The 23,691-nt window shown below is 44.4% G+C and overlaps 1 protein-coding gene across 8 annotated transcripts in view; it reads left to right on the forward strand.

Moving 5' to 3' along the window:
- The first annotated feature begins 9,087 nt into the window (after nucleotides 1-9,087).
- The window catches only part of LOC116990806 (zinc finger protein 618-like), a 101,578-nt gene continuing 86,974 nt past the window's right edge, over nucleotides 9,088-23,691 (forward strand). For 2 of the 8 annotated variants that reach the window (XM_033048794.1, XM_033048792.1), the window contains exon 1: nucleotides 9,208-9,613. The gene's annotated coding sequence lies outside the window, so the exon portion shown is untranslated. Of the gene's footprint in view, nucleotides 9,614-23,691 lie in introns of all 8 variants that reach the window. The other 6 variants (XM_033048790.1, XM_033048791.1, XM_033048788.1 and 3 more) reach the window with 6 other exon arrangements.

The following is a 23,691-nucleotide window of genomic DNA, read 5'->3' on the forward strand; positions in this document are numbered from 1 at the left end:
CAGATGCTTCGGGTTCCTCCCAAACTCCAAAGACGTACAAAGACGTTTGTAGGTTAATTGGCTTCGGTAAGTCGTAAAATTCTCCCTTGTATGTGTAGGTTGATTGATTAGGGTGGTGAATCTGTGGAATTCATTGCCAAAGAAGGCTGTGGAGGTCAAGTCAATTGATATTTTTAAGGCAGAGATAGAGAGATAGATAGATTCTTGATTAGTACGGGTGTCAGGGGTCATGGGGAGAAGGCAGGGGAATGGAGTTGAGGGGGAGAGCTAGATCAGCCATGACTGAATGGCGGACTAGACCTGATGGGCTGAATTGCCTAATTCTGCTCTTATCACATGGACTTATGAAGGTTAGGGTACGGGATGATCGCTGGTCGCCACGGACCCAGTGGGCCGAAGGCCCTGTGTCTGCACTGTATCTTTAAAGCCAGGCAAATTTTCATCAATTATTTTACTTTCTTTCTTACTTTATGCATTTCTCATACAACTCTTCCCTTTTCATTATCTGACTTTGTCTTTGGTTATCTATATAACTAAATGTCTCATCTTGACCACTTCCTGTCTATGCCATATATTGATTTTAGAAAAGACGTTACCATATATCGCTATGATTTTTGGCCATTGTACTCACAGTCCTCCTCCGCAGAGACCACCCTGAGAATTAAAAAAAGTTATGAATGTTTAAAAAATCTTGAGATCAGCTGATTGGTCCTCTCGCCTGTCAATCACCATGATGAAGATAACGCCCCTTCCAGGGGGCCAGAAGTATAAAGCGCAAATGGTATGAAATTGCATTTAAATTTGGTGGCTTTCACTATGCTTGAAATGGTATGAAATTGCATTTGAATTTGGTGGCCTGCACTCTGCTTGAAATGGTATGAAATTGCATTTGAATTTGAATGGATGGCCGGCACTCTGCTTGAAATGGTATGAAATTGCATTTGAATTTGGTGGCCTGCTCTCTACTTGAAATGGTATGAAATTGCATTTGAATTTGGTGGCCTGCACTCTGCTTGAAATGGAATTTCAAGGAATAGCCGTGAGTGAACTGCCAGCCCAACAGCTATGAGTCAATCAACTGCCAGCCCACCAGCCGTGAGTAAATCAACTGCCAGCCCACCAGCCGTGAGTCAGTCAATTGCCAGCCCACCAGCCGTGTGAGTGAACTGCCAGCCCACCAGCCCTGAGTGACTGAACTGCCAGCCCACCAGCCCTGAGTGACTGAGCTGCCAGCCCACCAGGCCCGAGTGACTGAGCTACCAGCCTACCAGGCCTGAGTGACTGAGCTGCCAGCCCACCAGGCCTGAGTGACTGAGCTGTCAGCCCAAGAATCTATTCGGCCCACAATGTCCATACTAGCCCTCTGGAACCAATCCCTTCGGCCCACAACACCCATACTAGTGCTCCAGAAAGCCCCTCCCCCACCCCCACTGGCCACCAATATTGGTATTGGTGGAGAGGTGGAATATTGCATTGTGGGACCAGTGTGAACATGGGACCCAACAGGTACCACTTAGTCTATTAAATTATTAAATCTTTTACTCTGGTGAAGAGTCAACCAGAACAATCCCTTGCAAATACTGCCTGACTTGTTGAGTTTTTTTCCAGCTCTATTTATTTTGGGCCTGTTTTCAGACCGAGAGTGGATGTGGAGAGAATGTTTCCAGTAGTGGGAGAGACCAGGACCAGAGGGCACAGCCTCAGAACAAAAGGATGTACCTTTAAAACGGTGATGATAGCAATTTATTTCGCCAGAGGGTGGTGAATTGGTAGAATTCATTGTCACAGGCTGCTGTGGAGGCCAAGTCATTGGGTATTTCTAAAGCCTAGATTGATCGGTTTTTGATTAGTAAGGTGTCAAATGTTTTGAGGCAAAGGCAGGAGAATGAGTTTGAGAGGAAAAAATAGATCAGCCACTTGGAATGGCGGAGCAGACTCGATGGACCGAATGGCCTCTTTCTGTTCTCTATGTCTTATGGTTTATTTTAGGTTCCCTGTTGTCCACATAATCTTATAGCTGGCTTGAGAAGAATACATTAATCAGATGTGACATGAGAGGAAGATCATATAAAGCATATATATTGGCACAGACCATTGGGAAGGATTCTGTGTTTCTCTCCTGCAGATACCATGCAATGTAAATTTGTCATTTGGAGACAGTGCAACTGCCGTTACTACTGAGCTTCAGGTGAATTTCTGAATAAAATCTCAGTGAAGTGTCAATATAACAACATTTGAAAGACATTTTGGAGAGGTACATGGACAGGAAAGGTTTAGAAGGATACAAGCCAAATGCAGACAGATGAAACTAGCTCAGATGGTTCACCTTGACTTTCATGGTAACTGTGCTGGATGTCCCTATCACTCCATAGCAGTCTTTTTGTTTATTTTTCTGCAGAAGATCCTGGTTATGCAAATCGACATGTCAAATTTCACTTAGGAAAATGCATCTGGCAAAATCGCGTGGTCTCCCATCGAAGTCTAACTCAAGGGTCTCGAGAGATGCTGTCAGACCCGCTGAGTTACTCCAGCTTGTTGCGTCTATCTTTTTTATTCAGGGCCTTGTGTTTGAATTACATCAATTTTGAGCAGTGTCAGTGGAAAATAATTTAATGAGAGTTTCAATGAGTAACATCTTAAGTAACTATCCGCTGGAATTGAACTGTTGTGAAAAGAATAAGCTGATGCATTAACCATCACCAACATTATTGGTGATGTGTTTGTTAGAAATGGAATATGACAAGCCCCACTAGGTTAAGATGACTTTGGATTTATTTTTTCCATTAAATTATGTTTAGAATTGCATCAATGAACATGATGTAAAGGTCTCAGATGTTTAGAAATGCTCTGTGTTTCTGACTCTACATTTTCAATTAATTATCCGTAAAATTACTTGGGATGCCCTGGGACTGAGGAAGATGTTGAAGAATTCCAATTCTTTTTTTTTTAATAAGCTATGGCTCAATGACAGGCTCAAGAACAAATTTCAGTGAAACAGGTCAGTGAACACTCACTGTCTCCCCCCCCCCCCCCCCCCCCCCCCAATGGTAGAGGATTCTTAAAATAGAGGGCATATGCTTAAGGTGAGAGGGAATCATTCTTGTAAACCTCCTCTGGACCTCTCTGGAGCCAGCACATCCTTCCTCAGATATGGGGCCCAAATTTGCTCATGGTACTCCAAATGCGGCCTGACTAGCGCCTTATAGAGCCTCAGCATTAATTGATGGAAAGATACAGCATGGAAACAGGCCCTTCAGCTCACATTGACCATTGATCACACTGGTTATGTTATCCCACTTTCACATCCACTCACTACACACTAGGGGCAATTTAGAGAAGCCAATTAACCTGCAACCCCGCCCGTCTTTGGGCTGTGGGAGGAAACCGGAGCACTCGGAAGACCACAAGATCACAGGTAAAATGTGCAAACTCTATATAGGGTGATTTCACGAAAGGTCACTGGAGCGTAAATCCCCACTCACGTGACAGAAAATTTTAACTGGGGGACAAGCGTCACTTCCGGTACATGTTAGTGGATGGGAAAACACGCACTTTCACACCCGTTAAAAACATCGAAAACGGCCAGTTTTTGAGCTGCAATTAAGTGAGCCAGTCGGGGTGACCGTGAGGAACAGCTACCTAAATTTACAGTCCAAAAAAAATGATGGAAACTTAGGTAAATACAAGAGGGAGCTGAAGGTGTAAAAACGGCGGAAGTTGATTGCCGACATTTTTCGTGGAGATTTAAAGATCCAAAATATCGGGAACTATCGCGTTTGCTCGCTGCATTTCATCAAAAGTGGCATTATTGGCTTTGTTATCTTTATTCATTTGCTAGATGACAAGTATTAAAAGTTAGAAACCCGTCAGTAAAATTGCAAAATCGCCCATGGTTCTCGGGTGGGGTTCAACATGCAAAATGAAAATGCTTCTGAAGCTCCATTTACCATTTAAATAATCGTAAACTCTCAATGCGTTTGGAAATCAATTTTACTGAGATGCAAGCTTACGATTATTTAAATGGTAAATGGAGCTTCAGAAGCGTTTTCATTTTGCATGTTAAAACCCACCCGAGAACCATGGGCGATTTTGCAATTTTACTGACGGGTTTCTAACTTTTAATACTTGTCATATAGCAAATGAATAAAGATAACAAAGTCAATAATGCCACTTTTGATGAAATGCAGCGAGCAAACGCGATAATTCCCGATATTTTGGATCTTTAAATCTCCACGAAAAATGTCGGCAATCAACTTCCGCCGTTTTTACACCTTCAGCTCCCTCTTGTATTTACCTAAGTTTCCATCATTTTTTTTACTGTAAATTTAGGTAGCTGTTCCTCACGGTCACCCCGACTGGCTCACTTAATTGCAGCTCAAAAACTGGCCGTTTTCGATGTTTTTAACGGGTGTGAAAGTGCGTGTTTTCCCATCCACTAACGTACCGGAAGTGACGCTTGTCCCCCAGTTAAAATTTTCGGTCACGTGAGTGGGGATTTACGCTCCAGTGACCTTTCGTGAAATCACCCTATAGACAACACCGGAGGTCAGGATTAATCCCAGGTCTCTGGCACTGTGAGGCAGCAACTGAATCCATTAGACGGGAAGTGTTCCGTTGGTGAAGCCCCCCCCGAGGGCTGTGATTGGCCAGGAGTCGTGGCTACCGACCCTCGAATCGCTACCTCCACGGCTGACACTGGGAAGGGAACTTGTCCATTCCGGGACCGCGTGTGTAGGAAGGAACTGCAGATGCTGATCTACAACGCAGATAGACACAAAATGCTGGAGTAACTCAGCTGAACAGACAGCATCTGTGGAGAGAAGGAATGGGTGACGTTTCGGGTCGAGACCTTTCTTCAGACTGAGAGTCAGAGGTGAGGGAAACACGGTGGTAAGGAAGTGTAAGGTGTGAAATAGAGACATAAAAGGGGATGCAGTTCAAGGAAAATGTAGAATTGATAATTGTTAGCTAGGAGAAGCTGACAACGAAGCAAACAGAGAAAGAATTTAATCAGGACAGTCAGGCTTGTCTGAGAGCTGTGATGGGGGAGGGATGGAGAGAGTGCCCGAGGCCCGAGCTGTCCATGGAGAAGCGCCGTAGCCCTGAGCAACGAGATGGAATCGTGTTGTGGCAATGCTGGACACAGTAACCACCAGGGGCGCCGCACGATTGGCAGCCCCACCAACAGTGTTTTATGGCCCTTTTTTTTAGTGTGTGTTAAAAGTTAGTGTAAATGTACTCAGAGTTGTTTTAGGTGGGGGAGGGGGAGGGGGAGGGGGGTAGGGGAAAACTTTTTTTCAGTCTCTTACCTTGCCAGAGATGCGATTGCTTTCCGATTCGTATCTCTGGTCGCTCTGTGGCCGAACATCGATGGAGCTGCAGGCCTCCTCGGACTGACTTTGAGGCACACCGCAAGGCGTGGACTTAACATCAGAGCCGAATAAACTTATTCATTCAATCCCTTGCCTGGGATCAGTCCAACCGTGGCCTGCGGACTTTACTACCGTGAGCTCACAGTCGGGAGAGACCAAGTCGGGAGCTCCAACGATGCAGAGGCGTGACCAGCCCCGACGTGGGGTTTGATTGCCCAGAGCGGGGGAGCTGACATCCTCCCCACCCCGATGCAAGAGGTGATCGCCCTGATGAGGAGGGCCCAAACGCCACCAACTACGGGAGTCAAGATCGTCCCGTCAACAGAGGGCTCGAGACCCCTGACCACTGGAGAGCAAAGAAGGGAAGAGATTTGAACGTTTTTTCGCCTTCCATCACATGTGGAGGAGTCGCTGTGGTGGATGTTTTTGTTAAATGTATTTTGTATGTTCCGTTGCTTTTTATTTGTCCGCCTGACTTGGCAAATGAAATTCCTCGTATGTTGCAAAAACATACTTGGCTAATAAAGTATTGTTGTGATTTTGATTGTAACTGTAGTCCATTATCGTCGCCGTCTCGGGTGTGTCCAGCACACGGCACCGCAGAATAAGGCGGCAGCCGGTTTCCCCACAACACAGCGCATGCTCAATCACGGCTCTCTTATAGAGGCGGACTATACGCATGCTCGGTCACGGTTCTCCATGCAGCCTACGATTCTGCGTCTGCTCGGTCACGGCTCTCCGTGCAGACTGCGACTATGGGGGGCTTCACCAACGGAACACTTCCCGTCTAATGGATTCAGTTGCTGCCTCACAGTGCCAGAGACCTGGGATTAATCCTGACCTCCGGTGTTGTCTATAGGGTGATTTCACGAAAGGTCACTGGAGCGTAAATCCCCACTCACGTGACCGAAAATTTTAACTGGGGGACAAGCGTCACTTCCGGTACATGTTAGTGGATGGGAAAACACGCACTTTCACACCCGTTAAAAACATCGAAAACGGACAGTTTTTGAGCTGCAATTAAGTGAGCCAGTCGGGGTGACCGTGAGGAACAGCTACCTAAATTTACAGTCCAAAAAAAATGATGGAAACTTAGGTAAATACAAGAGGGAGCTGAAGGTGTAAAAACGGCGGAAGTTGATTGCCGACATTTTTCGTGGAGATTTAAAGATCCAAAATATCGGGAATTATCGCGTTTGCTCGCTGCATTTCATCAAAAGTGGCATTATTGGCTTTGTTATCTTTATTCATTTGCTAGATGACAAGTATTAAAAGTTAGAAACCCGTCAGTAAAATTGCAAAATCGCCCATGGTTCTCGGGTGGGGTTCAACATGCAAAATGAAAATGCTTCTGAAGCTCCATTTACCATTTAAATAATCGTAAACTCTCAATGCGTTTGGAAATCAATTTTACTGAGATGCAAGCTTACGATTATTTAAATGGTAAATGGAGCTTCAGAAGCGTTTTCATTTTGCATGTTAAAACCCACCCGAGAACCATGGGCGATTTTGCAATTTTACTGACGGGTTTCTAACTTTTAATACTTGTCATATAGCAAATGAATAAAGATAACAAAGTCAATAATGCCACTTTTGATGAAATGCAGCGAGCAAACGCGATAATTCCCGATATTTTGGATCTTTAAATCTCCACGAAAAATGTCGGCAATCAACTTCCGCCGTTTTTACACCTTCAGCTCCCTCTTGTATTTACCTAAGTTTCCATCATTTTTTTTTACTGTAAATTTAGGTAGCTGTTCCTCACGGTCACCCCGACTGGCTCACTTAATTGCAGCTCAAAAACTGGCCGTTTTCGATGTTTTTAACGGGTGTGAAAGTGCGTGTTTTCCCATCCACTAACATGTACCGGAAGTGACGCTTGTCCCCCAGTTAAAATTTTCGGTCACGTGAGTGGGGATTTACGCTCCAGTGACCTTTCGTGAAATCACCCTATAGACAACACCGGAGGTCAGGATTAATCCCAGGTCTCTGGCACTGTGAGGCAGCAACTGAATCCATTAGACGGGAAGTGTTCCGTTGGTGAAGCCCCCCCCGAGGGCTGTGATTGGCCAGGAGTCGTGGCTACCGACCCTCGAATCGCTACCTCCACGGCTGACACTGGGAAGGGAACTTGTCCATTCCGGGACCGCGTGTGTAGGAAGGAACTGCAGATGCTGATCTACAACGCAGATAGACACAAAATGCTGGAGTAACTCAGCTGAACAGACAGCATCTGTGGAGAGAAGGAATGGGTGACGTTTCGGGTCGAGACCTTTCTTCAGACTGAGAGTCAGAGGTGAGGGAAACACGGTGGTAAGGAAGTGTAAGGTGTGAAATAGAGACATAAAAGGGGATGCAGTTCAAGGAAAATGTAGAATTGATAATTGTTAGCTAGGAGAAGCTGACAACGAAGCAAACAGAGAAAGAATTTAATCAGGAGGACAGTCAGGCTTGTCTGAGAGCTGTGATGGGGGAGGGATGGAGAGAGTGCCCGAGGCCCGAGCTGTCCATGGAGAAGCGCCGTAGCCCTGAGCAACGAGATGGAATCGTGTTGTGGCAATGCTGGACACAGTAACCACCAGGGGCGCCGCACGATTGGCAGCCCCACCAACAGTGTTTTATGGCCCTTTTTTTTAGTGTGTGTTAAAAGTTAGTGTAAATGTACTCAGGGTTGTTTTAGGTGGGGGAGGGGGAGGGGGAGGGGGGTAGGGGAAAACTTTTTTTCAGTCTCTTACCTTGCCAGAGATGCGATTGCTTTCCGATTCGTATCTCTGGTCGCTCTGTGGCCGAACATCGATGGAGCTGCAGGCCTCCTCCGACTGACTTTGAGGCACACCGCAAGGCGTGGACTTAACATCAGAGCCGAATAAACTTATTCATTCAATCCCTTGCCTGGGATCAGTCCAACCGTGGCCTGCGGACTTTACTACCGTGAGCTCACAGTCGGGAGAGACCAAGTCGGGAGCTCCAACGATGCAGAGGCGTGACCAGCCCCGACGTGGGGTTTGATTGCCCAGAGCGGGGGAGCTGACATCCCCCCCACCCCGATGCAAGAGGTGATCGCCCTGATGAGGAGGGCCCAAACGCCACCAACTACGGGAGTCAAGATCGTCCCGTCAACAGAGGGCTCGAGATCCCTGACCACTGGAGAGCAAAGAAGGGAAGAGATTTGAACGTTTTTTCGCCTTCCATCACATGTGGAGGAGTCACTGTGGTGGATGTTTTTGTTAAATGTATTTTGTATGTTGCATTGCTTTTTATTTGTCCGCCTGACTTGGCAAATGAAATTCCTCGTATGTTGCAAAAACATACTTGGCTAATAAAGTATTGTTGTGATTTTGATTGTAACTGTAGTCCATTATCGTCGCCGTCTCGGGTGTGTCCAGCACACGGCACCGCAGAATAAGGCGGCAGCCGGTTTCCCCACAACACAGCGCATGCTCAATCACCGCTCTCCTATAGAGGCGGACTATACGCATGCTCGGTCACGGTTCTCCATGCAGCCTACGATTCTGCGTCTGCTCGGTCACAGCTCTCCGTGCAGACTGCGACTATGCGCATGCTCATTCACGGCACAGCACGCAGGCCAGAACTGCGCGCATGCGCCCCAGCTCCCTCGCGCGCCCCTTTCTCCCGGTTTCTTTTGAAAGCAAACGCCGAAAACACCGTCTGGTGATTGTAAGGCCGGTCACGTGTGGCCGCCAGGCGGCGCTGCCATTGGCCGGCCGCGCCAGTGACGTTGACGCGGGGCAGGGGCGGCCATTTTCCGTTTCCGGAGTAGTTTCGCCAGCGAACGAGCGAACGGCGCGGCGGCCATTTTCCCCCCATGGTTAGTATCGCAGCCTAGGAGTTCCCCGCCCGCCCCCTTCACATCATGCCCGGCCGCCTGCCTTCCCGGCATCACTCCCTGCTCGGCCAGGAGCGCCCACGGCCTTCAGCTCTTCAGTAGATCCTGTCAGGGCTGGGTGCTGCGTGAGGTGCGGTCCGGGGCTCCCCCCACCCCCTGATTGAGGGGTGTGTTGAGGAGAGAGGGGGTGACCGCGTCCTGCCGGCCCGCCCCGCACCAGGCACGGGGCTCGCCCGGCCAGCATGGCTCTAGGATGCGGCCGTTTATCCAGCTGCCTTACTGCGGAGAGCCGAGAAACGTGCGGCTTTCACCACAGCGTCCCGGCTTGGGACTGGCCTGCGATCGGAGAGTAACGCCCACAGCACAGCAAACGCATCGGCTGCAGGCACAGGAGGTAATGACAAGGGCACGGCCACAACAAAGGGGTGTGCGAGTGTGTGTGGCCTGGAGCGGGGAGGTTAGGTTAGGGTGACCGGGCTTTTGCCGCTGACCCTGCAGTCGCTGATGCTCATTTGCAACCCCCAGCCTGGGGCCACAGGCAGTTCACCTTTGTTCATTGTGATTGCCCGAAGGGAACGTGGCCTGAATGGCTCGTTAATTCATATTGAACTGCGGTATCTTCTCAAATGATAAAGATTTGCCTTCTGTAAAGAGGAAACAGAAGCAAACAATTTGTAAGGGAATAGTACTGTGCTGGCTGATTTGATTTCGAAGGACATATTTAATCCGTAGAACGTGCATAATTCTATTATGTATTTTAATAAGGTGTAAATTTTTAACGCCATTTAGCTCTGACGTTTTTGTGAGTGTGAGAGCGAAATGCTGCAGGTGCTGGAGGTTTGAAATAAATACATTACATGTTCGAAATAGTTGGTAGGTTACAATTTTAGAAAAAAGATTGAAGACCTGTCAAATATAACAACTAAAACCAATATCAAGGCATAGAGAATAGGGGAAGATAAGTAAACAAAAGGATGATTGAATGAGGCAGGAGAGATGGTGGTGCAAGTGGATGGTAATGAGGCAATGGAGGAAATGCAGATGCATTAATGGGCAAAACTATTATATGAAATTAGTAATTCATTTGAGCCTGGAGGCTATAATATTGGTCATAGAACAAAGTGTTTTCCAAGTTTCAAATAATCAAACAATCTATGTTTAATTCAAAATCTAAATGCTACAGGTGTTAAAAATATGAAAGGAAAAACAGAACAACTAAAGTATTTGGCCAGTGTTCCCATTTATACCCTGATCTTTTTTTGTTCTGGTGCTTTGTGTTTTGCACCTGGAACTTCTAAATTTTACCTTTTATCCCCTTCCTCGTTAATTTTACCTTTTTATTCTTTCCTCCCTTATGTACTTTCAAAGGAGCATCTATTTGATTATTAATTAAAAACCCCAAATGTTGGAAATGTAAGATTGTAACAGAGCTGGTCCACAACAGCTGGTAGAGTTCAAGACTTTGATTCAAAGAAATCTGACCATAGCATCTGTGAATTTAAATTTGAGTAATTAATAGAATCTGGAATTTTAAAATGAAGATAGTCTCAGTAAAGATGCATGTAATACTAACTTGTTGTAAAACCCCCATCTGGTTCACTAATGGTCCTTCAAGGTCAAGAAGGGTCTCAACCCAAAACGTCACCCATTCCTTTCCCCAGGGATGCTGCCTGTCCCGCTGAGTTACTCCAGCTTTTTGTGTGTATCTTCAAGAAATCATCATCATTGTTGAAAACATCAACGGGCACGGTGCCATACAATGCTATGGACGACAGTGATCGCAACTTCTACTGAAGTGTGGATAGCTGTTGGCTCGCTAGGAGCTCATCTGCCCTTTGACAGATCTTGTTTTTGGTCCTGCTGGGGGTTCACAGCTCCCTCTTCAGCTGGCAAACCAGGTGGGGGAGACTGTTTAGTCGCCGACTATCTGACCATGGAGCAGGGAGCACGGGATTACATGGTACTCGAAGCGGGGGAAACTCCCCCCGACCTGACCTCAAGAATGCAATTCTGTTATCCCTAACAGCTTTGGTTATAATTCGAGATACAGAGCAATGAGTGACTCTTAACTTCCTCTTAAGTTTTGGGGGAAATGAGGAAGGGACAGTAAAGAGTGGCATGGCAGACCAATGTCCACATCTCTTCCTAAAAACAAATTTGAAAACAATTTAGGTCCATTAGCAAATAAAATCCAAACCAGATGTGACGTTGAGCTCTGTTTTCCTTCACAATTGTGCCCTTTCCTTACGCTAGCAATCTTCAACCCAATTATATTTTGTTATCTGACTATTTCTGGCATGTTCTGTTTCTATTTTGTAGTTCACAGGCATTTGATAAGTAGATGGACAAGTTAGAGCACATCTGGTCCTTCTCAGTAGGCTGTGACTAGTTGAGTAACTTGGGGGTACACAAAAATGCTGGAGAAACTCAGCGGGTGCAGCAGCATCTATGGAGCGAAGGAAATAGGCAAAGTTTCGGGCCAAAACCCTTCTTCAGACTGGTGGGGGCGGGGGGCGGGTAGAAGAAAGGAAAAAGGAGGAGGAGCCCGAGGGCTGAGGGAGAGATAGGAAGGGGGAGGAGACAGCAAGGGCTAACAAAATTGGGAGAATTCAATGTTCATGCCCCCAGGATGCAGACTCCCCAAGCGGAATATGAGGTGCTGTTCCTCCAATTTCTGGTGCTGCTCGCTCTGGCCATGGAGGAGACCCAGGACAGAGAGGTCGGATAGGGAATGGGAGGGGGAGTTGAAGTGCTGAGCCACCGGGAGGTCAGGTTGGTTAATGCGGACCGAGCGGAGGTGTTCGGCGAAACGATCGCCAAGCCTCCGCTTGGTCTCACTGATGTAGATCAGCTGACATCTAGAGCAGCGGATGCAATAGATGAGGTTGGAGGAGATGCAGGTGAACCTCTGTCGCACCTGGAACGACTGCTTGGATCCTTGAATGGAGTCGAGGGGGGAGGTAGTAACTTGGGAATTGACGCTTGAATCCTAGCTATTCATAATTTACTACAGTTTGGTTATAAGGAACAGATGACCTGTCAAATATAAAAACTAAAACCAATATCAAGGCATAGAGAATAGGGGAAGATAAGTAAACAAAAGGATGATCGTGTAGAGGCAGGTGAGATGGTGGTGCAAGAGCATGGTAATGGAATAACTGCAGATGCATTAATGGTCAAAACTAATGTGAAATTAGTGATTCATTTGAGCCTGGAGACTATAATATTGGTAGAACGATTGCTATTCATCAAATAAAGTGTTTTCCAAGTTCACAAGCATTTAATAAGTAGGTGGACAAGTTAGAGCACATCTGGTCCTCAGTAGGCTGTGACTGGTTGAGTAACTTGGGAATTGATGCTTGAATCCTGACTGTTCATAATCTACAGTTTGGTTTAAGGGAACAAGTGTAAAATTTCAAAGTTTGCCGATGACGTGAAGCTAAGTGCGCACACTTTATCTCGGGGAAGGGGAATCAAAAACTAAACGACATAGGCTTAAGTTGAGAGGGCAAACATTTAAAAGGGACCTGACTGGCAACTCATTCACAACAAGGGTGGTGCATATACAGAATGAGCTGCCAGAGAAAGTGGTTGAAGCAGGTACAGTAACAACATTTAGGAAACATTTGGGCAGGTATAATAAAGATCTAAAGGGATAGAGGCATAATGGGACTAGTTTAGATGGACATCTTGGTCAGCATGGAAGAGGTGGGCTGGTCGGGTCTGTTTCAATTGCTGTATGACTAGGTAAATATGTGGGGAAGTTGTAGAAGCTTCAAGAGTTTATTGACAAACTGAGTGGGCAAAGGTTGGCAGGTGGCGAACAGTGAGTAATCTCACATTTTTCCCAGTTGGTTTACTAAAAAGCAAAAAAAAAAAAGAAATAGTCACAAATGGGTATTGCTGTTCGAAGGGCATTGGTTCGCCTTGTACCCAAGTCTCAGAAAACTAACATACAACTGTAATAGACAATTCGGAAGACAAGTTGTGCATTGGTCTTTATTGTAAATGGGCTTGCATACAACAGTAAATATATCATATGACCTTGTGACCACAATTTATTGTTTACAATTGTTTACAATTCTTTGGTCTGCTTAGCTGAAGAATATATTTGACACAGACAAAGTGCAGGAAGATTTGCCATCAAGCATCTAAAAGAATGAGAGGTCTGCTGTTTTGAAATATACAAGATACTTGAGATTTCAACAGCATAAATACAGGAAGAATATTTATCCTAGATAAGGCGTTTTGGAGCTGAGATTGGGAGTGAGTCATATTCTCAAAATAAATGTTAGGCATTTATGACTGAAACGAGACATCTCTTCACTTAGGGTGGCGAGTCTTTGGAATATCCTACTCCAGAAGTGTTGGATTCTCCATTAGTGACGATATTTAAAATATTTCAATAGATTTTTGAATATAGGAAGGATATGGGGTAGCACAGGAAAATGGTGTGGTCGTCATAATCTTGTTGAATTGTGGACTCAAAGAGCTTAATGGCTTTTCCCTCTGATTGTTGCGTTATATACCAGTAGCTGCAATATTTTACTTTTCAATCCAACGCATTAACTCTGGAACGATGCACCTATTTTCTATGTTTCTATGTATCGCTCTTCAAAGATCTTGTGGTTTTCACAAAATGCCATGGCAATGTAGACCTTTTGTCAACCATTTGCCTGCTGCTCTGGTTTATGGTTTTAGACATCCTTATGCCTATTATTCTTCCATTGAGTATGAGTCTGCAAGTAGCATCATCAGTCTAGTCTTTGTCTATGTACTTCTAGCTGGAATCTCTAGGAAGTTGCATGAAGAAATGTAATGATTCATTTTCTCCCCGTTCGTCCAGTTCAGTGGCATGGATGCCAATTACAGCAGTCATTTATGGAATGTTTGCTACATATGGCTGAGGGATTAAACATGGAATTTTTCATTAACAATGGTTATGCTACTTATGACTGAATGAGCTGAATGCTAGAAAGGATGATTGTAATTTAATAATTCTTTCATGAATCACTGATTTTAATAACTAATATATGGAATTTGGACATGGGTGATTGCATTAAGAAATATGAATCTGCTGATATCTGAGTGAAATTCCAAATTTTCAAGCAGGTTGGTAAAAGTGATGTTCAATATTTGTAGGAACTCAACAGGCCAGGCAACATCTGTCGAGGAAAATGGACAAGTGCTGTTTTAGATTGCGATCCTCCTTCAGATTTTACCTGGCCTGGCTGAGTTCTTTCAGCCCATTGTTTTTTCTCAAGATTCTATCATCTGTACTCTCTTGTGTCTCTGATATTCTGGGTCTGGTTTGATCTACTTACAAAGCAGCATGTTAAGTTATATTGAGGTTTCATTTACGATGCAGTTTTTCATAAACATGGGATTAGGAGTTGGTTTAATGCCATTTCCTAAATTACATTAGAAATTAAATTTCAAAAATTAGAAATTGGTGAGAACATATTTTGGAGTGTTCTAATTGGTGTGTGACCATAGAAATGTACCATAGAAATGCTATCTATTTTTAACACGATTATAGTGCTTTATATTTAATTGTAATAGTTTGGTTATTCCAGTGGTTAGAAACAGTTGATGAAACAGTAGATGAAAGTTATCTTATTGCAGGGTATTGTAATTTAATTTTAGTGCATTTTGGGTTCTGCTGAGAGCTGCTTGTTTTGTGGCCAAATTGTTAAATTCATAGAAGAGTATAGGCCTTTGGCCCGCAATATATTTTTTCCCTTAATAATCTGGCCCGATGATTGTGGCCGAGCGCCGAGCTCTGGCTGTAACGCATCCTGCGCAAAGCTGCCGGCACGGCCGCGCACCTTCTGTGAACACGTTTAAGAAAGAACTGCAGGTGCTGGAAAAATCGAAGGTAGACAAAAATGCTGGAGAAACTCAACAAGTGAGACATGCAAGGATTGCATGAGGCTGCCTCACCTGCTGAATTTCTCTGGCATTTTTGTCTACCTTCTGTGCACACGTGATTTGATGCCTGCCATCCAGGGCTGGATCCATGTGTACACGTGGTAGATGTGGCCCGCCATCTGCTCACGGACATGCGTCCTGGCCCCTATGCAGAACCAGGTTGCTGACCCCAGAGCTAAAGCCTCTTCAATGCCAGTATCATATCTCTCCACCACCATCTTGGCAGTGTGTTCCAGGTACCTGCCAGTCTCTGGTTTTTTTTTAACTTGCTCTGCGAATATCCTTTAAATTTTGCCCTTTTCACTTTAAAGCTATGCCCTCTTGTATTTGATTTTTCCACTCTGGAAGAAAGGTTTTGACTATGGCTCACATCATATTATATACTTCTATCAGATCTTTGCTCGGCCTCCGTTCCAGAGAAAGCAATCCAAGTTTGTCCAGCCTCTAATCTAAGCAGCATTCTGGTAAATCATTTTTCCCACCCTTTCCAAAGCCTTCTAGTAATAGGGCAACCAGACCTCCATATAATACTCCAAATGCAGCCTAATCAAAGTTCTATAAAACTGCAATGTGACTTCCTGATTTTTATGCTCAATGCCCTGACTGATGAAACGTACCATATGATTGTTTTACCCACTCTATCGACTGTGTTAGGGAACTATGGATTTGGACCTTATGATTCCTCTGAATGTCGTAGCCTTGACGTTAACTGTTTACTTGCCCCTTACATTTGACTTTCCAAAGTGCAACATCTCACACTTGATCGGATTAAACTCTATCTGCCAATTCAGGGCTCTCACTTAACTTTTTTTCCTCTGTTGACAGCCGGGCAACCTAGGCAGCTTTTTAGGTTGCCAAATGACAGTTTAGGTGGTCATTTAAGATGGCTTGCATGATGCGTGCGATAATGCGCTCGGCCGAAGTGCGTAGTTATGTCGGAATTATGCTCAATGAAGCATTCACATATTAATTCTGCTTCAAATAAAGTCACAAACGAAACATATTCACCAATCAAGACATGATATATACCACAATGACATGCAGCAAAATTATAATACAGTATCTCAACTCTTTTTACACGTTGCAATGAATGCAATTTCTATTATTTCTTTCCACTTCCAAACAAAAATGTGGTTGGATTACTCAGCGTATGATCCACCTGTGTCAATAAATCCTGGACTATGGTAACATATATGCTTAACCATGCACACTACAGATTGATGCAAGCATGTTTTCTGTGAAGGACCGAAAATTATCATGACATAGCCATAGCATGGGTCGTTATTGCTATTGGTACATAAACACTCTCGCTTCCCACATAATTTATCCACAACAAAATATACAGGTTGCAAGGCCATTTCTAAAGGCATTTTATGATAATAGCTGTTAAAACCGACTATACACATCTGACAGGTTAAACATTACACTAACTGACAAGAGATGGCCAAAGGACATAACTGCAGCAAATGTTCTTTGTGCAATATGTTTAAAGGTGTCAAAACGCCACATTACTGGACATTCAGATTAGATGTATGTGTTGTGAACAGCAATGAAGATACCCAGTTTGTACACACCATATTAAAAAATATATATATATATTGATAAACGCTGTTTCCACCATTCCCACCAGAATTAACGTTAAAATTTCGACTGAAATATATCTCCTGACCAAATTTGTGATATATATGACTGACTGTAGAAGTAATACCTGGATAAATCCAGCGAATAGTTGTGAATGTTGCTCATTAAATAACTACAGTACTAATACTCCATAGTAAGAGCATTGATTTGCCGTTAAAATGAATTCTGTAATAACGTGTCAACGGTAGCAGTGACAATCGAACACTGCGGTTTTAATGTTTCACGTGTTCACAATTTAATTAATCCATCCTTATGGATTAAAACAAATAATAACATTGGGAATTAAAACACATTTGATTGCATTCCGTTATCAAACATAGTCAATGTTCGCTCTGGGGGGGATCAGTACAGGATGAATGGGTGTGGGATCAGTACAGGATGATTGGGAGGGATCAGTGCACGATGAATGAGGGGATCAGTACAGGATGAATGGAGGGGGGGTCTGTCCAGGATGAATGGGGGGGGGGGGTCAGTGCAGGATGATGGGGGGGGGGGTCAGTGCAGGATGAATGGGGGGGGGATCAGTGCAGGATGAATGGAGGGGGGATCAGTGCAGGATGAATGAAGGGAGGATCAGTACAGGATGAATGGAGGGGGGAATCAGTACAGGATGAATGGAGGGGGGATCAGTACAGGATGAATGGGGGGTTCAGTGCAGGATGAATGGGGAGTTTACTACAGGATGGATGGGGGAATCAGTGCAGGATAAATGGAGGGGGGATCAGTACAGGATGAATGGGGGGTTCAGTGCAGGATGAATGGGGAGATTACTACAGGATGGATGGGGGAATCAGTGCAGGATAAATGAAGGGGGGGTCAGTACAGATGGATCGGGAGATCAGTGCAGGATGAATGGGGGGGATCAGTGTGGGATGGATAGGGAGTGGCAGGAGAATCAATGCAAGGTGGATTGGGTAATCAGTGCGGGGGGAGGGGGGTAGATGGGGAGGGGCGCACAGGGGATGTCAGTGACAACTGAATAGAGGCGGGAATGGAGATCAGTGCGGGATGGAGAGGAGGGGTCCCAAGATAATGGGAATGGAGGGGGGCGTACGAGAGAGAGGGGGGGGGAAGGGGCAGAGGAGGTGGGGAGGAAGGAAGGTCCGTGCTCCTCGGACAACACCGGCATCACCTCCCTGCTGCCTTGGCCGTCACTGTCCACCCCCAAGTGCAGCCGCCAAAGGGGGAGGCAGTTGGGATCTCGCCACCGTCTCCCTTCCTCTGCCAGCCACCACGAAGGTGCGGGGCCGAGCGGTGCAGGTGCTTCAGACGGCGGTAGGGGGCCTCCGCCTCCTCCAGGCATCGGCGTGCGGGAGGGTTTGTTTTGAAAGCGGTTATCGCCGTTGGCGGAGTAGCACGCAGCAGCCGCTATGAGGGCGGGCGGGGTGCAGGAGGAGGTGGAGTCGCCGCCGCCGCTGCTGTGCGGGGCCCGTTATTCGCTCCGACTCTCCGTCACCCCGCACTACAGTCGCCGCCGCCGACCCGAAACTTCACTTATTCCTTTTCTCCAGAGATGTTGCCTGATCTGCTGAGTTACACCAGTTTTTTGTGTCTATCTTTGGTATAAACCAGTATCTGCAGTGTCAAGCCAGGCAAAATGACCGGGCTTTTAATGCCCGGCGGAACTTTAGGTGGTCATTGGCACCCCGGCAACCGTTAATTTCGAGTCCTGGTGCGGGGCCTACATCACCGCCCCGCGCGGCTTGGAATGGCCGCGGGACTTTGTGAGCGCCCGCCGGGGCTCCAACACCAAGACCCGGTGCGTGGCCTTGCATCACCCGGCGTGGATTTAATGGCTGCGGGACATTTAACATCGCCCGCCGGGGGCTTTGACTCTGTCTTTGACTCTGACATGGGTGGGAGAGGGGAGTGCAGGGGAGAGATATGTTTAAGTTTTGCCTTCCATCACAGCGAGGAGGACTCACTGTGATGGATGTTTATGTGAATTGAATTGTGTTGGTGTGTGTGTCTTGGTTATTTTTTTGTATGGCTGCAGAAACCAAATTTCGTTTGAACCTCATGTGAGGTTCCAATGACAAATAAAAGGTATTGTATTGTATTGTATTGTATCTCTCTGCCCATTCTGTAGCTGATCCATATCCTGCCGCATATCTTGACAGCCTTCCTCTCTGTCCACAACCGACATGTTGTGTTTATATATTATGTTTATATAACATAAACATTCCAATGTGACTTGGATATAGGAATTGAGATACTGGGGTTCAAGATGGTAAACAGTTGGCAACTGGTAGCACTGCAGGAAACATCAGATTTCTAGACTCTTGTGCACTACTGCTGCACAATTCTAATTAATCATCAGTGGGTATTTGAGAGGGCAAGTCTGCAATAGTCTTGAATTTAAGTTGCAATGACTGCCCAGCCCGAGGGAGGAGCGGCGCCCGGTCGGGGCGGCCTGGTGCGAGGCTGAGACAGTAACGGTACTCACGTGAGGGCGATCCGGCTCAGGGCTGGAACGGTGCTCCGGTGGCTTGGACGGTGTTCTGGCGGTGGTGGCCTGAGTCCGGGGTTCGGCCGCGGGCCAGCGGCTGCGTCAGCAGGATTGGTGGGCGGCAGCTTCGACCACCTCGGGCCGCGGTGATTGAGCCGCGGGACAGTTTTTTAACATCGCCCGGGGGGTATCGCCTCAGCGCAGAGGGAGAAGAGGAGGGAAGAGACTGGAGACCTAAGACTTTTGCCTCCATCACAGTGAGGTGATGTTGGGTGGACTCACTGTGGTGGATGTTAATATGTGTTTATTGTTGTTTTTTATTGTATTGTATTGTATGTATGACTGCTTCAATTTCGTTCAGACTTTGGTCTGAATGACAATAAAGGTTATCTAATCTAATCTAATCTAAGATGGAAAGGGATTGATAAAAGTTACCTGCCTACACAAACGCAGTCACAGCGCTTATATCCACTGCTCAGAGGTGTTGTGTATCTCTGGTTCGGGTGGAACTTAAATTTGTTACTGTAAACCGTATTTTGTGCCTGATTTGAACTGCTTGAGTAACCACAGCAATTCATGAGAATTGGCTGGATTTGCAAAATTAACCAATACCAATTTAATCCCAAAATGTTATAAATTGGTGAATTAAAATTGCATTTTGACTTTCATTCATTGAGATCCTCCCATAATTTTAAATAGTTGAGTCGGCTCCCCCGAAACTCCTAAAATCTCTCTAGCTAATCCCTCACAATAGCCTTTTCATAAAACTGATTCCAGGAATCAGTCTAATCTAGTCATGTTTGAAAGGTCGCCCAATTCAAAATATCAATCCTGAAAGAGAACAAAATCTTGGAGGTTTTAATGGTTTACATTTTCCAGTAGAATTGTTTGAGAGGAATAGTGACAGCCTCTCTTGTATGGAAAGATTGTATTTTAGTAAGGAAAGGGGATTCTTGGTTAGAGGACACTGTGGAGTAGCATTTTGTGCACATTAATTTAAGATAGAGTTAATAAAATCTGAAGTTATGGGAGGAAAAGGAAAAAAATGCATGCAAACATTAAGAGTAATCTTGTAACATGGCCCCTGTGAAATAGGAGGTAGCCTTTTGAGTTTTATGAAAGTAAAGCCATCTCCCTCCATATCCTGGAAAAGTCTTATACTAAACATTTAACAGACATTTAGGCAGATACATGGATAGGAAAGGTTTAGATGGATATGGTCTTAACGCAGGCAAATGAAATTATTTTAGATTGGCATCTAGGTTTGACATGGATAAGTTGGGCCGAAGGGCATGTTTCCATGCGGTATGACTGACTGAAGGATTGTACTGGAAAAATTAAAATGTTAGGCGTAATGTATTGGATATTTCTCATCAGTTTTTGATCTAATTGACAAAGACATTTTGTGCCCATCCAAGGTCTGTTAATATGATGGAAGGCCATGGCATGAATTGTTGATAGGAAAACAGGAAATTATTGCCGGAGCCCCCTTTAGTAAAATCTCTGCAGTGTTGCAATTTTCCAGTATTAAACTAATTTTTGAAAATGGAAGAAAATTAGGTAGTTATCATACAGACATCGGGGTAATAATGTTTTTCTTTTGTGCATCAAAACTGGTGGAAAATTTGGACATTTCATTTAGCAGAGGGAAAATCCTAACCTATACTAGTTGCTAAAATCATTATTGGCTTATTTTCTGTGCAAGTGCCTGAATTAAAGCAAGAAGGTAATTGAGTGAAAATTTAATAATCTTTCCAATAGGTAGTCTTATTGTTGATATATGCACAATCATTATTTATTAGATTCTAGAATATGTGACACTTTGCTGCTAATGTGTTGCTTAGATTTCATTATTCATGATTTTGTATAAATTTCAAATTTGATTAGGGAGTGGTGCTTTTAGATACAAGTGGAATGCATACTCCTAACACAGATCCCCAGCCACTTTGCTTTGTATGATAGCCCTGTACTTCTCTATTTTCCCACTCCTTTCCCAATTATCTATCTACCTTTAGCTAATTTCTTATCTCTTTGCAAAATCTTTACTGGTCCTTGTAGTTTTGAATATTTACTGAATTGAATTTTAGTTTAAATTTTGTTAAATACCTTTGGAGCCATCTTAAAATGGTGAATAAACTTGTAGCTCTACCTGTAATTTCTGGTGAAAATTACCATTAAGATGCAGGTGCAGCTAACAAAAAAAAATCTATAACTTGCCACTTTTAATATACTGAACTGTACTCTACCAAATCTTTGCACATGTGTATGTATAGTAACAAATAACTGCAAAATTTGTATCCCTTGCTGAGGATTGTGAGATTTAGGTCACGGGCACAAACATCAAGAACAAACTTTTCTGGTAAGAGTATTTTTAGAAAAGCCACAAGCTGCAAAATATTCCCAAACTGTTTGCCAGGTCAACTTTGCTGATGAGAACAGTTTAATTCATGACAAGTTTTTTCACAAATTTTTTAGCAAGAAAATGAAATGCTCAAGCTGTTTCTTATTTACAACTGGCATTGAGATGTGTATTCTTACAAAGGTATATTCAGGTTCCTCTTACTGGCCTTTGTCCAAAGTTTACTGGCCTTGTCCAAAGTTGTCCTTGTGCCAAAAAGCAATTGACCTGATGAAATTAGATTCAGATCAGTTTATTGTCATGTATCAGGGTGCAATGAAATTCCTTGTTCACATGAGGCGCATTGCTAAACAATAAATACATTGGCCAATGCAAAATAGCAGAGATGTGCAAAGATTCCCAATCTAACAATGACTCTTAAGCACCATCTGAAATGGCCACAGTAATCACTCAGTTAAATTAGGAATGAGTGATGACGGCTTTGGTAGCAATGCCCAGATTCTGAAAAAAATTGTTCGAAAATAAATTCTGCTTTTGGGTGACGTCTGTGTAGGTTTAGGTTTATTATTTTCACATGCATCGGGGTACAGTGAAAAGCTTTGTTTTGCATGTTATCCAATCAAAACCAGCAATTACTATATATAAATACAATCAAACCAAACTCAAGTACAATAGGTAGAGAAAAAGGAAAGATACAGAATGCAGAATATAGTTCTCAGCATTGTAGCACATCAGTTCCAGAGACAAAGTCCAATGTCTGCAATGGAGAAGAGATGAATTGGACAATATCCTAGACATGGAAGGACCATTTAGAAGCTTGATAACAGGGAAAGAAGCTGTTATAAAGTCTGTAGGAAAGAACTGCAGATGCTGGTTCAAATCGAAGGTAGACACAAAATGCTGGAGTAACTCAGCACGACAGGCAGCATCTCTGGAGAGAAGGAATGTTTTGGGTCGTGACATCAATCTGAAGAAAGGTCTCTACCTGAAATGTCACCCACTTCTTCTCTCCAGAGATGCTGCCTGTCCTGCTGTGTTACTCCAGCATTTTGTGTCTACCTGTTATTAAGTCTGGTGTGTGCTTAATCTGCTCTACTGCCTGGTGGGAGCTAGGAGAAGAAGATATGACTGGGACAAGTCTTTGATTGTATTGGCTGTATTTCCGAGGCAACTTGAAGTGTAAATGGAGTCAATGGTGGGGAGTGTGGTCTGTGTGATGGACTCTGCAATTTCTTGTAGTCTTGTGCAAACCAAGCTGTGATGCAGCCCAATGGTATGTTTTCTATAGTGCATCTGTTGAAGTTTGTAAGATTCATTGGAGACATGCTGATTTTCTTCAGTATTTTGAGAAAGTAGAAGTGTCAGTCTTAGCTGTTGCTTCAATGTGGTTGGTCTGCAACAGATTGTTGGTAATATTTAAAATTTGAAACTCCCAACCATTTCCAATTCAGCGCCGTTAATGCTGGTTGGGGCATGTGTGGCGCCTGGCTTCCTAATGTTGATAACTAGCTCCTTCATCTTATTGACATCGTGGGATCAAATCTACAATTTGAAAGGGAGAAGGGTAAATTGGAGGTGTCAGTATTACAGTTGAACAAAGGGGACTATGGAGCCATGAGGGAGGAGCTGGCCAAAGTTGACTGGAAAGATACCCTAGCGGAGATGACAGTGGAACAACAATGGCAGGTATTTCTGGGAATAATACAGAAGGTGCAGGATCAGTTCATTCCAAAGAGGAAGAAAGATTGCAACGGGAGGGGCAACCGTGGCTGACAAGGGAAGTCAGGGACAGTATAAAAATAAAAGAGAAGTACAACATAGCAAAAATGAGTGGGAAGCCAGAAGATTGGGTAACGTTTAAAGAGCAACAGAAGATAACTAAAAAGGCAATATGGGGAGAAAAGATGAGGTACGAAGGTAAGCTAGCCAAGAATTTAAAGAAGGATAATAAAAGCTTCTTTAGGTATGTGAAGAGGAAAAAAATAGTTAAGACCAAAGTTGGACCATTGAAGACTGAAAAGGGTGAATTTGTTATGGGGAACAAGGAAATGGCAGATGAGTTGAACAGGTACTTTGGATCCGTTTTCACTAA

Source organism: Amblyraja radiata, chromosome 32 (genome assembly GCF_010909765.2).
Source record: "Amblyraja radiata isolate CabotCenter1 chromosome 32, sAmbRad1.1.pri, whole genome shotgun sequence".
NCBI lineage: Eukaryota > Metazoa > Chordata > Chondrichthyes > Rajiformes > Rajidae > Amblyraja > Amblyraja radiata.